Here is a 17,588-nt window from a genome sequence, read left to right as displayed (position 1 = left end):
GGACCGAGTTGAGAAGCTACTTAGGGGGTTTAAATAAGGAGGGTCACAATTTGAAGACAGTCCAGGCAGAAAAGTGCGTGAGATTCCATCTCCAAGATACCCAGCAAGGAGGCAGGCTGCGGCACGGCCCAAGTGGTAGACTGCCAGTCTAGACAGCAAGTGGAACAATAGCAAGGCTCTGAATTGAAACCCCAGTGACAGAAAGAATAGGAAGAAAGGATTAAGAGTGGAGTTGAATAGTTGTGACAGGACCTGGGGCCATAGGGCCTAGAATGTGGACTGGAATGATTTTTATTGTTTTTACCCCTGGCATAGAGGAGTAAGAAAAGTGTTTGTATGTGTGTGTGTGTGTGCGCGTGTGTGATGGGTGGAGAATGGGTGTGGCAGGGGAGTGGCAGGCTTGATTTTTGGGTGTGCTGGTACTGCGGCTTGGGCTGCGGTCCTGGGGGCGCTGTCCCTGAGCTTTTCCCACTCAAGGCTAGCGCTCTACCACTTGAGCCACAGCTCCATTCCCAGAGTTTCGGTGGTTGATTGGAGATAAAGTCTCACCGACTTTTCTGCCTGGGCTGGCTTTGAACTGTGGTCCTCAGATCTCAGCAGTAGCTTGCATTACATGCGGGCACCACCAGGGCCCAGCTTTGATTTTTTTTTCACCCGATAAAAGAAACTTCCTAACAGAGTACAGGAAATCCTCAAACTAATCACCCTGAAGAACTTTTAGGGGAGACTTGAAGGCTACAAGAATACCTTATGCTTCCTAAAACATTTTTCAACATTGGGGCCTGTTTCCAAACTTAAGTTTATCCCCATCACAGGTACAAATATGAAGAGTACGTTCCTCCATGGCACAGGTGACTCTCCTCCTTCCTTCACACGTTCTGATTAGTCGTGTGGAGGAGAGCCGAGGTCCGTCTCCTCCTTCCTCTTTCTTCCGGCGTGGGGAGCAGGCCAGCTCTCCTCCACGTCGCTCTGCGTAAAGCTCTCAGCAGCTCTCAGGCGCCGCGTCAGCCTGGGTGATTTCGTGTCATAAACCTGCAGTCGGCTCCGCGTTGCACGCAAATGCCAAGGTAGAAGGATGCTTTATCTTACTGTGAAAAATACAGAGCTGCCATTTGGCACAAACCACAAGCCGACCCATAACTCATGGGTGCCAATAAAAGATTACCACCCATGAACCTAAATCAGAACTAGATGGGCGTGTGGGCACACCAAACCCACTTCGGAAATAGCAGGCCCGTGAGCTCATCAAACACAAGACTGAGGGGGCACTGCGACCGCTCCCAGGTAGACGGGCAAGAGGAGGTGCACGCCACGCCATCTGTCACCAGCCAGGGTTTGATTTCTTTGAGCCCTGCCGCAACTTTAACCCTTACTCGGCTGTTACGTAACCTGTCTACTACCCAGTGACGTGTAATGTGTAATCCGAGAGTTGACATTTGCTGTGAAGGTTGGAATTAAAGAACCTATGGTGGTCGATGATCCTGACGATTATGCAAAATCAATAGTGCTCAGCCAATCAAAGCCAATAGATCAGCTTGTAAAATTGTTGCTTGACCAACTCTAACCTGTGAAAAGACACAGTGACTCCATCTATGCTTTTGATAATGTACTTATGATAATAAGATAAAATCCAAATGATGTCAAGAGGTACGTGTAAGAGGAAACATCACGAAAGAATTATGAGACAAGGTAGCTAAATTTTTGTTTTAAACAGGATTAAACTGCAAAGATCATGAAGAATAATATTGCATAGAAAACAGACAGAAAGTATTTGTTTTTTTAATATAGAATATGGTCTCATTTTAGTTTTTAAATTATTTTTCTTATGTATTGTCAAAGTGATGTACAGAGAGGTTACAATTTCATACGTTAGGCGTTGGATACAGAAAATATTTGTGTCTTCAGAAGAAAGAGAGGAAGGAGAAAGACAGCACAGAGAAAATTCTAAGGCGAATAATAATCTTAAGCACAAGAATATCCAATTGTGGAAGCTACTTAAACTACCTAGAAATGATCAGTCAACCTGACTGATGAGTAAAAAAATGGTAGTTAAGAAGAGTACTGTAGGGCTGGGGATATAGCCTAGTGGCAAGAGTGCCTGCCTCGGATACACGAGGCCCTAGGTTCGATTCCCCAGCACCACATAAACAGAAAACGGCCAGAAGCGGCGCTGTGGCTCAGGTGGCGGAGTGCTAGCCTTGAGCGGGAAGAAGCCAGGGACAGTGCTCAGGCCCTGAGTCCAAGGCCCAGGACTGGCCAAAAAAAAAAAAAAAAAAAGAAGAGTACTGTAAGATAAGACACAAAAGAAAGGTGCAAATGTACCCACTAAGGAAAGATTTCTAATGCAATCCTTCCCGCTTTTTTTTGTTTGATATGAAGTGAAGTTAGTGGCATTTCTATACTTTACTATAAATGTTGGTGTCTTTCTATACATTTCCAATATTTATCTAAAGATAAATGTCCGTATCTGACGTTTCTTTTTAGGAACTGTATGTGTAGGGCAGGCTTGTGATCTTATCCGTTCCCATTTCACAATGCCTCCATCCATCTCTGTCATCCATCTCCGCTCCTCATTCCCCAACCGGGCTCCGCAACAGAAGGCCATGTGGCTACGTAGGAAATCAGTGCACAGTACCAGAGCCTCTGCCGTCCAAAGCCTCCGGGGAGGCCGGTACCTGTGTTGGGAGGCGTCCCCAGCGATCACAGCCCCCGGGGAGGCCGGTACCTGTGTTGGGAGGCGTCCCCAGCAAGGCCAGGCACCTCACAGGGTGGAAAGCGCTCTGCCCAGGGACGGAGCCCAGCCCTGGCGTCTGCAGCCTGTAAGCCAGCTCGGCTCCTCCGCTACGGCCGTGCATCCCGTTTCTCCCCAATTTTCCACAGCCTACTTTCTAAAATATCTCCTGTTCATGGCAAATGCTTAGCACATTTCTCCTTTCAGCTGACTCTAGGCGCTTTTAAGATGTATGCGTCTGCTCGGAGTACAGAAACGAAATGCGAAGATTTCCAACGGTGGGCGCGACCAATCTGGTTTGAGTAGTTCTCGCCAACTCCTTCAACTCCAGCCGTCACCTCGCTGGGCAGGATGTCCGTCTTCCTGGGGACACGGAGACGCCCTTCTACTTGTCTGTGTTTAGAGAACGTCACGCAATGCCTCTTTGAGCACCAGGGCCGTGCTTTTCCGCGGCCCGCACGGCACTGGGAGTGGATCTGGAAAGGAGGCTTGTTTGGGCTGCCATTAGACAAGAGGGCAGAGCTCTCCAGAGCCGGCCCTCTGCTTTCCAGCTCCCTGTGGCCTCTTCCACCCGTTCCTTGGCTTCGTCTGCAGCTGGCTTCGACCACAGGGATGGCCCTCACCCTTCCCTGCCTACTGGAAGCGGGCGGGGCAGAGCTGAAATGCTGGCGTGTGACTGTTCCTAGAGTTTCGCAGAGGACAGCATTGCCCAGTTCCCCCCTCCCCCTCCCCCTCCCCACCGCCCCCTCCCCCCCACGGGGCCCCACGGGCCTCCCCTGGGACTGTGAACCGTGAGCCCCAGCTGCTTGCCGGTCACTGTGCACTCCAGTTACTCTGCGGCTGGGCCCCTGGGGTGACACGGGGAGACCTCAGCTTCCGGTTCGTCTTCGTCAGCGATCGTCTTTGATGCCCAGAAACAAGGCCGCGGCTTGGGGGTGGGGGGGGAGTTAGTTTTCCCTTCCTTCCTGGAACCTCGCCGGGGGTCTGGTTTATTTCGCTCCCCCTGTGATGACACTTGATTTTATCTTCCAAAGTATCTTCTAGTACCCACGTGCACTTTACAAAGGGCTCCGGGCGGGGGGGGGGGGTGGCGGTGGTGGTATGTGTGTGTGCATGTGTGTGCGTGTGCGTGCGTGTGTGTGTGTGTTTGCTTGGGAAGGTGCCGTGACCCTTCTCAACAATCTGGCAGAAGATGAGAAGATGAGGTGCGGCCTCATGCTGGAATGTATTTACCCTGGGTGGAAACAGGGTTTTTCCTGGGTATTGTATACACGTTTATCTGAATTAGGGAAGGGAAGGGGGACGTCAAAATGGTGAGACAGAGGATGAAAGGTGAACTAACGCAACAGTGATAATTACAAGACCCTATGTTGTGACCTCATAACTGCACAAATCTGGGGAGGGGAACTGAGGAGGAGAGAGAAGTGGGGGAGGGGTAACAAGTTTGACAGGGAGTGTACCCCCTACCTTACGTATGTGACTGGCCCCCCTCTGTACATCACCTTGACGATAACATTGAATTTTTAAAAAGGAAGAAGGTTTTAAATGCCAGGTTGTTGGGGTCAGCTGCACCTTTAAGGGGCCACAGCTGACCTCGGCCTGTCCCTCCCCTTCCTGTCTTTAACAGGAAGAGAAGCCCCTGTCCCTGGGGCTAGCACGTGCGCTATGGCGGAGGGGTACCCCAGGGGGCCCATCCATAGGGGGCTGGACCTCTGCCAACAAAGGAAGTCTCCTGACATCATTTGAGGGACAGCTCCTTGGGACCAATCAGGAGCCCCTCTCTTGTGCCCGCCTTTGGGGTATATCTGGGAGGCTCCTCATTTGAATAAACAGAAGCCCTAGAGGTTTTTCTCCAGGGGCCCACGCATCCGTGTCGTTCTTGGCGGCTTTGGGGCACCCTGCGACCACACGCCACCGAGGGTTACCTGTGGCCATCGCTCCCTCGTGAGTGATCATGGACCACCAGGAAGGGGCGGACAAGCCCCTTCCCCCCCCCCCCCAGCGAGGGGAAGTCGAGAGAGAGAATGCCCACACCAGGCTTCCATCATTAAAGAGACCCGGAAAGGATACACTACGGAATTATGTTCTTTATGAGCGCATATATAACTTTAAAATCCACTTTACTCTGGCTGTTTTAGAATCATAGCAAATGGCTACTTGGGGTAGTAAAGTCTGAAGAGCAGGGTGATGTATCGTCGTGAATGAGATGCTCCCGCCCTTTCACTGTAGCGTACGTAGGTAGTTATCGAATCTATTCCACCTCTGGAGTTTTGGCCAACACCGATAAAACGTGAAGAAGACGAGATCCAGGAAGATGCACGCGAGGAGTGGCTGTGTGGATCGTAGGAGCCTCCTCCCTCCTCCCTCCTCCCTCCTCCCTCTTCCTTCCATGCCCGAATCTCGGCAATGCCTGGTGGGGGCAGGAGGCAGGTGAGGAAGAGGACTGAGCAACGTTGAGCTGGAGCAGGCGCCTCCAGCTCAGCAACCACACTTCTGGCTCATGGCTTCTCGTCCATCTTCCCAGAGTCTCCACGCCCGCGCCTCCCACTGGTACCGGTGCGGGGACACACGCATGGACGCACACACGGGCACGAGGGTACACGCACCACCCCCTCAAACGCCATGTCAGGAAGCCCTGGACCTTGAAGCCATGGTGCCTTTCTTGATCAAAGGCTGTTGTGAGCCCTGGGCGCTCTGCCTGCCTAATCCCCTTTCTCCATTAAGTCTAAGCCACTTGTTTGATGTGGTTCCAGACTGGCTTGGTTTTATTCCTGGCTATATTAAGCATCAGGACTCCTGGTCGTGAGTTAGCCCATCACTCATGGTTTGCCAAGGAGAGAAGCAGGCAGTCCTGACGGCTGGAATTGCTCTGTAGACCGCAGCTTGTTTGCTCTTCCTGGGGCCCTGAAACCCTACTCTGACAGCATTGTCCCGGTGTAATCAAACTCGTCTTTCCAATGGATACTGAAGAGGACCAACCAAGCTAGTAAAAGGAAGCTTGAATTTTTCATGTGCAAAGCAAAGAAATAGGCATCCTTTCTTCCCTGCACCCAGAAACCCGCCAGTGGCATCACCCTGAATTCCACTAGAGGGCAAACTTAGTCTTTGAGTTTCCCAGATTCGTAGAGTGTTTCCCGTATCCCTTCACCATGACCTAAAAGCCAATCAGCACTAATCACACCCATCACTAAATTGCTTGTCAGGCATTTTGTTGAAAATGATATTTCCAGAGGAAGGGAACGAACAAGCATCACGGTACGAGCCGGAAGCATATAGAGTTGGGCTTCCTGACACCATCACCGCAGCCCAGAGAAGGAAGCCCTTCTCTTGTCAGTGGTGTTGGCGTTTCCTGACTCTACCACCACCGGGGCAGGCCTGGGGCCATGAACACAGCACACAAGGGGTTGCTATGGAATGAAAATGCCCATTTTCTACTTTCGCCAGACTGGCCAGCCACCCACCACTGAACACTAACATGCAGCGACTGTTCTCACAGAATTTATGTTTGCTTGCCGCACTCTCTCTCTCTCTCTCTCTCTCTCTGTAGGAGAAGAGAGGCTCTGTGTCTTACCTGACTCCACGTCTAACTTAAACGCAGAAATTCCAGCAGCTTGCTAACAAGTCGTTCTGGAAAATAGTTCATATGCTGCTGAGCTTCAGTTTACTCAGCTGAAAACACGAAGGTGAAAAGATAAGTCCTGGAAATCTTATTGTTTCTAGAAACCGAAGAGATGATGTGTTTGAAATGTGTTTGAAACCAAAAGAGGATCGCAGCCCTGCTAACTCATGACAAGAGACACACCGCTAGGCTCTTCAATGTGCAACGTAATCGTTAGAAAAGCACCGAGGCATGCAGAGAATACCCGGAAGACCCCACACCCGCCCAGGCTACGTCCTTCCTGTCCGTAGACTGTGTGCACAGTTTGCTTTGACAAAGCGCAAATGTCCTCAGGTCGAGACCCAGCTCAACAGCAACACAGAATTCTCTAGCAATGTTTAATGGAAATCTGTGAGCAGGGGTCCTGTCACAAACTGGACACAGTTACGAGCACGTGGAGCTTAATGATGGAAGACCCCTGTGGGCAGACACTTCAATATGATCCCCCAGCAGTGGACGACGAGAGAAACACCTCAACACGTTCTCGTAGCGGTGGAAGCTCCAACGTGTCCCCTAGCAATGAACAGCAAGGAGGACACTTCAACGTGTCCCCTCGGCAGTGCAGAGTCACACGCACACACGCACGTGATCTGGGTCGCAGCCCCATCAGCCTGCATCCCGGTCCCCCCCAGCAAGCTGCCTTCCCCACCCCTCAGCCTCCAATCCATCCCCCCGACAGCAGCTCAAGGCCCTTCACGGAAGCATCCATCAGCCACCGCTTCCCGCTTCCGTCCCTCGCACCGGGTGCAATGCCTTTGCCACGCAAGGCTGCTTCCTCCGGGGTCTCGAGGGACCCGGCTCCTGCCCCGCTGCCGACGCACCCCGCCCGCTTTCCATCCCGCATGCCCGTTCACCCTCAAGCCCTCACCGCCCTCGTCTCTGTCTCCGGTCTGCTCAGGGATCCGCGAGCCGCAGTCAAAGACGCCAAGCCCCGCGCCGCCCAGCTCCAAGCCAAGAGCGATCGTCACGACTGGTGGTGGTTGTGAGAAAGAAGGACTCTGACGTTGTGGCCTATGACTGCGGTCCGGTAGGAAGGTGCCAGTGTCCGTGAGTCAACGACATGACAACACGCGGTGCCGTGCCGCTTACATACCATTTGGGGCAGCTTTGCCGTCCCAGGGCACCCTGTAGGAGTCACGGTGTAGGAGCGCAGAGCCAGAAAGAACGACGCTGGCGCACCGGGCCTTCCGGGCTGCTGCTCTCTCTTGCTCAGTTCATCCTCACGACCCGGGCAGCCCCTGCCCTGCTCATGGTTCTCTGGGAGGCCTCACAGGTCTTCTCAGGACTTGGTGTCAGCCACCTGTTCCTCCCATCTCTCTTGCTCACCACACCAAAACCCTGATGGCCTTTATTTATTTATTTATTTTCGCCAGTCCTGGGGCTTGAACTCAAGGCCTGAGCACTGTCCCTGGCTTCTTTTTGCTCAAGGCTAGCACTCTGCCACTCGAGCCACAGCGCCACTTGTGGCTTTTTCTGTGTATGTGGTGCTGAGGAACCCAGGGCTTTGTGCATGCTAGGCGAGCACTCTACCACTAAGCCACGATCCCAGCCCCCTGACTGCATTTTGAAATGCTGTTTTTCCGCTCTGCGAGATCATAAACGCTGTGAAAACAGAGACGGATTTGTAATACTTTGGTGTTGCTCTGGGCACTTAAACAGTGCCATCCACGTAACGTGTCCTCAGTATCTATTCACCGAATTCCGATTCAAATATCACATATTAGGTAATATATCCATCGCAAATTCGTAAGAATTGGTTCTGTTCGTTGTTGATTACAATTGTTAAAAAGTCGCTAATGGTGTCTGTGCGGAGGTCGTTTTTAATGCATCGCATTAGATTCCTTTCCTTTCCTGCCAAAAAGTATCAAGTGCTGAAAAAAAAAAAAAGTTCCTGTGTGCACACACAGTGAATCAAATAAATGCCTGGAGGATTCTAATTGGGGGTTGGAGGCATGGCTCAGAGGGTAGAGCACCAACCCGCGCGTGAACTTCTCAGAGATCCCAATCCCAGCGCCAGACCAAAGCAAGAAACCGCGACTCAAACCCTTGACGTCGCGAAAGCGAAACAGCCGACATTCCCCCCTTTGCTTAACTGACCTCTGGGGCTGAAATCCGGGGAGTGTGGCCTCCGCCGTGACTCCGGCCGCGTACCCCGCGCGCGACACCGAATTTGGAGATAAAGCGTTGGCCGTGACGGGAGCGTTGAAGGCGAGGCGGCTCGGGTGTCCTAAGCAGCTCCGTACATGATCACAGCCGGGACCAGGCAATCTCCTCTGCCGCGTTGGGGTTCAGTGTCCTATAAGCACACACCAAGTGGGCCAAGTTCCGAGGAACCGTGGGTGCTCGGGGGACCATTCCCGTGACCTCGCCTCCACCCCACCCCACCCCCAGGCCAGGCCGGCCAGGGTGCTCAGGGTGCTGCGGCACCGGCTCCCGGGCCCCCCACGTGGAGAAGGCCCGCCCTCTCCGCTCCGGTCCTGCCCCTGTCCCGCACGCTCCGTGTACAGAACTCCCTCCGGGCACGGAGGAGAGGCCCGGGTGGTCTGAAGGGGCTGGGAGCCAACGCGGACAGAAATCCAACGGCCTAAGATGGGGAAGGAGGCCCTGTGAGAGAGGGGGGCGGGGAGGAAGCCACGGGAGAGGGCGGGAAGTCAGTTACGCATCCCAACCACAAGACTGCAGAGTCCCGGGGAAGTTGCGGGGGGGGGGGGGGGGCATGGGGTGTGGGTGTGGTTTTGAGGAATCTCCGCCTGCGTGGGGGGGGTCAAAGGGGCGCTGTGATTTCTTCCAGTCCTGGGTGTTTACTTAGCCCACCATGGCCACAGACTCACCATAAAGGGGCAGCGGTGATGTGTGCATAATGACATCGCACCCTGGCCGCCCCCCCCTCCCCCCGGGCCGCTGGAAGAGACGACGGGGGGGGGGGGCAGCCCCACTCCTCCGGGGCTCCTCCTCACAAGCTGCCGGGCACAGCTTCCACCTCGAGGGGAAAACGACACCCGGCAAAGCCAAGAGCGGAGAGCTCGCCAGCGCCGCGCATCCCTTCCCGTTGCGACCTAGGCTGCCGTGGCTGCACACGTGCTGGGCAGCCTTTGACAAAGAGGGGAAGGACGCGCACCGCCACGAGCCTGGATTCGGTGGGAGGGCTAAGAGCTACTAAATTCAGCAGCGATGCCCGAGGCAGGCCCTCTCAGAATGTTTCATTTTCAGAAACCTCTGCAAAAGCACTCGAGTGACGCTCTGCTAAGGACCAACATGCTGAAAGCCCGTTCTACCTCGGGAGGGCTGAGATCGTGGTAAGCGCCTACAAATGCTTGGTGTCATTGAAGTGATACGTAAAAGCTGATTTCCTTGGGATGTTAAGAAGGAAAGAGTATATAAGATCACAAGCTAGAAAGGAACACCGCCATTTATAATTTCACGACTTAGAAGGATTTCTGGCTGGGTTCTTAGATGCAATTTTTTTTTTTTAAACACAGATCAGCCCGATGCAGCTGACCCCGTGAACAGCATCCTGTTCTGTTCAGCAGGGTGCGGCGTGGAATCGGCCCTCCTCCTGCCGGGCACTGGCACGCAGAGCTTGTTCCTGCGATGCCCTCTGGTTATCAGCAGCTTGGAGAAGAGCGCGCGTTTTCGTGGTGTGTGGCTAAGGCCTCGTGCTCCGGCGGGACCCGGAGGCCCGGCAGCGCAAGAGGAAACGTGCCCTCGCGCCCTCCTGCAAACCTGCGGCCAAGCAGGGGTGTGGAGTCGGGGTGCGTGATACCGAATAGCCTCAGGGGCCCCCCCGAGACCACCAGGTTGAGGGGCTGGCAAACCAGGGGCGGTGTCCCAGCTACACAAATTCAGCCAGAGTATGAAAGCACCGGGGAGCAGGCCTAGGCGGGATTAGGAGGACCCTTCACGGAGCACTCACTGCTGGGGGCGGGATTGGAATAAAAGGCTCCTGCCCTTCCAGGGAGCCTGTGTTCTCCTAGTCTGCGGCACGTGGATGAAACAAAGAACCCAGGTGATGGCGATAGCCGGCAATCGACTGGGAGAAAACCCTCCGACGCAGGGCTCCATCCTCCCGGAAGGCACTCCCCCACCCCCGCCCCACCCCCACCCCCGGCCCGCACACGGCTCCGCTTCCACGCTCTGATTCCAACTCTGTCTTTGCATACATTTCAGTTTCACCTGTACTTTGCCACCATCACTCCCTGCCCGTGTAATTACGGTGATCCATCTTCGCCAGATGTCTGTGGCTCCTGCCTGTCATCCTAGCTAATCAGGAGCCTACGATCTGAAAGATGGTGGTTTGAGGCCAATCCAAGCAGAAAAAAAAAAAAAAAACAATCTCTCTGCAAGATTCCATTTCCAATTAACTAGCAAAGAAAGTGTGGTTCAAGTGGTAAAGCTCTAACCAGGCAAGCGAGCTGAGCCAGCACAAAGCCCTGAGTTCAAACACTGGGACTGGTTAAAACAAACTAACAAACAGTCATCTATCTTAATATATTAAGTTTTAACACATAGAATTTGTTGCAAAATATTTTCCTAGATTTTAAAAGTTCTGCCTGACAGTTTAAACGTGCGTTATGTTCATGGATCGGAGAGTAAGGCATTGTTTATCAGATAGTAAGAATATTTTCCTTATGATCGTTCTAGTGCACTTATTCTAAGAATAATATTCTTTACTGACACAGTCGTCATTTCCTTTCCTTTTATTAGTTCTTAGACTGCAATCTATTTTCTCTGTCATTATATTTAGCGATTTAAATATACCTGCAATTAACTTAGGGGTATAAGATGTCCATTTATATAATAGAAGTTATCAAAAACATTAGCTCGGTTCTAAAAAAAAAAAATTAGCCATTCCTCATTCCATTAACTTATGATAGTGTCTTAACTTACAAGAACATCCTTCTGTAAGAATCTTTTAACCATATATATACATATATATATAGAGAGAGAGAGAGAATAACAAGCAGTAATTTAGAATGCCAACTTGTGGAAATGAACTTGAGTTACAAGTGAAGGCACATAACCCACAGTACAGAGGTCACGGCTGTAGAAAGATCTGGATTTTTCCCTAGAAAGCGAGCGAGCGAGCGAGGAGGGGTTTCCCAGGGGTGTGCAGAGAATCTTCCCTTGCCACAACCTGTGGACGCCTTGGGATTTCCGTGCCAGGAAAGCTGAACGGAGCCGTCAGCGCCGCGGCGGCCTGAGTTCAGATCTCTGGCTTAAGGCACTTTGACGGAGGATTCCATATCGGTCTTAGACGGCCCCCGACTCATCTTCGTCGCAGCTGAATTAACATTCGGTGCTGCCCACGCACCTCCCTCCTCACCCCTGCCCTCCCCCCCCATCTCTCCCCCACGCCCCAGACCAGGCTTTCCCGCTGAGCAAGGCAGGGTGACTTGCCGTTTATTCGCCATTTATTTGGCGAATGACTCGACGAGCCACACCGTGTCGGCTGCCCATCCGCCCGCATCCATCATTTTGAGATCCCGTGAATGACGTTGTAAATATCCGGCTGGCAGGGGAAAAAAAAAAGAGAGAGAGAAGATTCCAGAAGCAGAACGATTCCGGAGCTATCCCGTCCAGAGTGAGACTGCCGTGATAGTCCATCCTTGTACCCTTGAGCTCACACGCTTTCTCGCTAGACACGTGCTTCTGATTTTGGGGTCCTGTGGACACGGAATCCCATTTGTCCTGGGAGACACATTTCTTGGTGGTGGTTCTTGCTCCTTCCAGAGCTTGCACACATACGATCCCAAATCCCTACCCAGCCAGCAGCCTCATCCCCACGTCTCCCTGGCATCTGGCCTTTGACCTTGTGTCACCTGGGATCAGGAGAGGCACAGTACCCCAATCCTGGCTGGGTCCAGGGTTGTAGTGAGCTGGCGGAGTGAGGAATTCACACAGAAATAATATTCAGACTTACACGCGCCAATTTAAATGGCCACGCTGAGGGTCATAGCCGTCTTCAGGATGCCCTTCTCTTCCAAGTCATGCCAAGAGAAGAAAGTCAACCACACTTTGATCGGAAGGACGGACGGATGGATGGAGAGAAGCCAGGGGTGGTGCTTCGTCGACATTTGCAGAGCGGAAGAGAACCAGGGACAGAAAGAGGAGGGAAACCTGTCTGTGTGGGTCCCAGGATGGATGGCAAGGACTCAGATACCAAAGCCCCCGGGTCCGGGCTGTAGGTCTAGGGTCCTGAGGAAGGCGAGATGGGAATGGGACAGTCAAGAGCTCTGGGCTCGGCGGTGTGTTTGGGATGGAGAAGATGGCACAAGATCAGCCTCTGGGTCCGCTTGCGCTTGCTGCGGCTCTCTGTGACCTTGGCTCCTCCCTGGGGTTGGCGTGCCTGCTCACAGTAGCAACAGGAAACCTGGCGCTGCAGGATGCTACAGCCAGCGTCAATTCAGGAAGCTCCGGAACCCGTGTGAAGAATCCTGACCTGGGGGGAGGGAGCAAGAGCCATGGCGGGCACAGCCTTCACTCAGCAGAAAACATGGCGTTGGCAGAACCAACGGTGACCTTTCTAGAACAGCTCCACAATCCGTACCCACAGAACGAGGGCGCAGACCAACAGCAGAAGGGCTCCTTCACTGCCACTGCTCATAGATGCTTCCAGGAAGGGTTGAGATGCCGCCTTCCACCAGTGTGGACAAGAAAGGACTGGCGTACTACAAACGTGGAAGAGCATGAAGGGAGACCGGGCGACTCGGAAGTGCGTCCAGGCCCCTTTCCCTCAGCATTCCCGAAGGCCCCTGCTGCCTTCCGGGCCCCCCACGCTTTGTAACACGAGGAAGCGCAGCTCTTGCGGGTAACTCACAGAGTGCATCACCGACCAGGTACACCTAGTTAGGTCTCACTGACCAAACGAAGCATGGAGTCGAGCGTCTATTGACTCCATCTTGTAGGCGAGCTGGTCAAGGGTGCTGGCACTGTCAATCACCGTCCTTCTCAGGTTCATGGTTATGTATTTGCTGCTTCCTGTAACGCCCTGCCTAGCATCCTGACTCACCAGCGGGGGCCTGGATTCTGGACCACTGCTTTTGGGGGCGGGGGGGTCATACCCAGTCGGGCCAGGGCCTGCTGGGTGCTATGTGCCTTCCCGGCACTGGTTACCACACAGGACCGCCACGCAGCCTTCTCACAGAACAACTCCACAGAGGAGAACAGCCGTGGGTACGACAGGCCGTTTATATGGGAGGATTTGTTCTGAGGCTCTAGGGAGAATCTCCTGCCATGTCTGTCATTACACTCAGTTAATTTTTTAAACGTGCGATGGAATGAAAATGGGAGGTGATCAGGACCGAAGCTTTCAGTGTTTCCGTCGGAAGGACCGAGCAAGCCCAGTGCCACAGGATGGACGTCCTGACAAGAAGGGTCCGGCCGGCACTCCTACCTACCCGGAAGGTCGCGACTAGTGGGGGCGAGGTTAGATGCTCTGACCTGAGCGTCCTTCCCAGTGTGTGGATGCTGGGGTGCTGAATACCTCTCGTGCACAGCTTGGGGGGGAGGGGGGAGCCTGGGAGTGGGGGCAGCCCAGGAGTGTGTTCCTGTCACCGCCCCCCCCCCATCTCAAAGAGAAGACAAATAGGACTGCGGCCCAGGCCAGCCTGTGCATGCAGCAAGACCCCATCGCGGAGACAGTGCAGGAGCAGAGTGGCTCGAGCGACAGAGCGCCTGTTTGGTGAGCACACGGTTCTGAGTTCAAACCTCAGCACAGCCGAAAAGCGTTAGAAAGAGGAAGGGATAAACACGTGGACTATTTTGGTAGAGAAAATATATGAAAGACAAGGGAGTCTGGAGAAAAAAAAAAAGTCCGATTGCCCATTTGAAGATTTCTGTTATTTCTGGGATAAACATTATGAGTTAGGCAAATGGCTTCTTCCTTCCTAAATCATATGTGCATATATGCGTATACATTCATTATATACGTAGATATTATGGAAGGTTGGCAGCCCTAAGAAAAGTGAATCCTGCTTGAAAAACACGAATAAACCTGGAGGAAATGAGGATTAAGCTTAAAACAAGAACACAAATGTAAACACTTGGTAATCTGCCTTGCTTCATCCATGCTGCCAGCGTGCCCCTCCCGGGCTGCGGGCCGGACCTCCTCTCCTTCCTGTCTCCTGCACACCGCTCACCACCAGGTTTTCCTCCTGAGAGCAGTCCTCCGGCGGCCTCAGCCACGCACGTGGGTACCTGGAGATGCAAGATGGACCGGAGCCGGTAGCTCCGCCGCCCAGCAAGGTCTCTGCATTTCCCTTTCCTCCTGCCGCTGAGCTGGAAGCATCCGATGAGAGTACACTTAAGACTCCAAGCCTTTAAGGAATAATTTGTCACATGTAAACCACCCAAACCCAGCTGGAACCGCAAATACTCTTCCCTGTACCTCAACCTTTCCAGGACAAGGGGCAGAAGCTCCAGGTAGCGAACCGCTACGCGGCGGGACTCGGTGTAGCGCACCGGGGTTCTCCTAGCCCTCAGCCCTTACGCCGAGAGACCCTGGTATATGCTCACGGCATCCTCGGTGTTATGAATACGACATACGACTTCCCAAAGCCGACTGAGGGACAAGAGAAGAGAAGGAGATCTCCTGCGGACAGGTACTTCCCATAGACAGGGGGTGAGCTTTGGTTGCTTCATTCTTAGTACTCACAAGCCTGACTCCCAGTATATTTTGGTAAAGAAAATTTCCACAGAACTATGTATTTACAGGCAAAGAAACACTTCGCCCTCTATCTTTCCTCCTCCTGCTTCTCCCACCTCCTGCTTGAAACTAGGTCAATTTGTACCCACACGCTACCACCATCATAAAGAAAAACGACTATGGCTCAAGGCTCGTGGGGGCAGATCCACAGCAGTTCCAAAAAACAAAAAACAAAAACAGGATGGAAGAAGTATAAAGCGTATTTTATGAGGAAAAGAGGATTTCACGGTACTTTATTTATGCTTGTACAGTTGTGCAGAAACCACAGGACATACAGTAAACCACTAAGCCCGAATCTGTACATGAAGAGCCTTCTACCACCTCACCCGCAAATGCTAATCCTGCAGTCACGTCCATAAAGATGCCTTTGCTTCTGGGCCCCCAGGGCCTTGAACGGGGACATGAAAGTGACCCATCCATGTTTGTCAAAGGGGAAACTGCGGAATATCTGATTTACATAGTGATTTGCTGGAGCAGAAAGTGCCAGAATTCACAGGCAGCAGAACGTGGCATCTGAATAGGGACTTCCAGGTGGGTTCCACTGAGGTAGCGCCGGTGTGGGAACAACACGCCTGCTTGACCGCACTTAGCGTCCGGTTTAATCCTCTCAGTGTTTATCTCTAAGTGGTAAAGGAAGAAATGGGGACATAGAGACCCGTGTAACTCCAGGTCCGCGTTCTTCCTGTAACTTCTGGGGCCACAGCGAAAGCGTGAAATAGGATAGCCAAATAAACGAGATGGAAACTTAAAAACAACAACGGAACCTGCAGGACTGAAGAGGGCCGATGAGGGGAGCGAGGCGGGCAAGCGAGCAGCCGAGGAGCAAGGGTGAGCGGAGGTACGGGGACCCCAGAGCCGCCGCCACGACAGCGAGGCCGAGCGTGAGCTGCCACGCACGCCCTTCTCCTCCCCGGAGCTCCCCGGGTGCCAGGCCTCCAGCTGACCAAGACGACGACGCTTGGGTGACGGCCACCCGCACCGGCGTCCGCCGATCCCAGTACTGTCCTGTCGAAAAGCACACAGACACGTGCACACGCCATGTTTAAGCTGGACACCCCACGGCCCGGTCAAGTTGCACACACACAGCTGCCTCTCCTGGTTTGCAGGCTCTGGGATCCGTGGACAAGAACGGTTGCGCACACCCTCGTCCGGGGCAGGCTGGTAGCAGAGCTTCCCGTCGCGTCTTTGAGCCTCACTCGTCCCTTTGGAGGCCCTCTGTGTGGGGAGCTGAAGTCCCCTGGCCACGGGTGTGGAAGGCAGGGTTGTTGGAGGCTTCGGTCACGTGAGCACGTGGCGTTTTGATTTAGGCGTGCCAGCTCCTTAACCCGGGCTGATTCGCCTATGTTGTTCCCACGTCTGTGGCCGGGCAGGACTTTGTGAGTCCTAGCTCAAGGCAATCCACAGCCCCTGGGTACGGTGACCCAGGCCATGACTCGATCTTCGGGGAGTAGGTTCAACTTCCCATGCACCTCTCCCGGTTTTAAAAATAAGCTCAATCAAGTCGGGGTGAGTAGGGGCCATGGTAGAAGTGTGAAGACTTTGGGAGGAGAGACCTGCGGTATGAGGTCCAGGATGTAACTTTCAGGGACCATGACCAAGCAGAGGACAGGAGCTGCCTCAAGGCCTGCTGTGTTGGAATGTGTGACTTGCTTTGTTCATGCACCTTCTGGGGAGAGGTTTCATGATTGTCCCTGTCCCCCGGGGGGGGGGGGGAGATTATCAGCCCTTGTTTGTGCTGGATCTCTGAGGCTGAGTCTCTACCCAGATGAGCGCTCAAATCCCAATCCACCCCTTGGTAACTTCTAGAAGTGAAAATTAAAAGTGATTTAAATGCACAGCTTAAGAGTAAACCTATTAGGAAGAGCGAGTAAGCACTGAAAACACAGAGCGTATAAATATTCAAAGACAACCAAAACGCAGATAGAGAAATGGAACTGACAAAATAATAACAAGAACCAGGCCTTCCAAATGGACCTTTTTCTGGGTCACAAACAAGTCTCAACATGTTTAGGATGACTCAAGTGCTAGAAAGCATGTGATCTGACGACAGTGGAAATGTATTACGAATCAGTAACAGGCAGTTTCTTCGGAAATTTATATCCTTTAAATGAGCCAGACTCAAGAAAAAAAAATAAAAGCTAAATCAAAGCAGAAACCAAAAATTATGAAGGATTTTGAATTATATGAAAATGCAATTATGCCACATTAACTTTGGGAATGTGTGTGTGTGTGTGTGTGTGTGTGTGTGTATACACACTCAGGTATTGGGGTATACCTGTGTGCTTATACACACTCAGGTATTGAATTTAGGATGGGGTTGCTGTCTCTGAGCTTTATGCTCAAGGCTAGCTATCAATTGAGCCACCAGCTCTTTGCTGGTAAATTGGAGATGAGTCTCCCAGACTTGTCTGCTCTGGCTGGCTTTGAGATCCTCAGATCTCAGTCTTCTGAATAGGTAGGATTACAGGAACGAGCCATCAGTGCCTGGCTTGAGG

Source organism: Perognathus longimembris, chromosome 2 (genome assembly GCF_023159225.1).
Source record: "Perognathus longimembris pacificus isolate PPM17 chromosome 2, ASM2315922v1, whole genome shotgun sequence".
NCBI lineage: Eukaryota > Metazoa > Chordata > Mammalia > Rodentia > Heteromyidae > Perognathus > Perognathus longimembris.
This window is presented reverse-complemented; position numbering follows the sequence as displayed.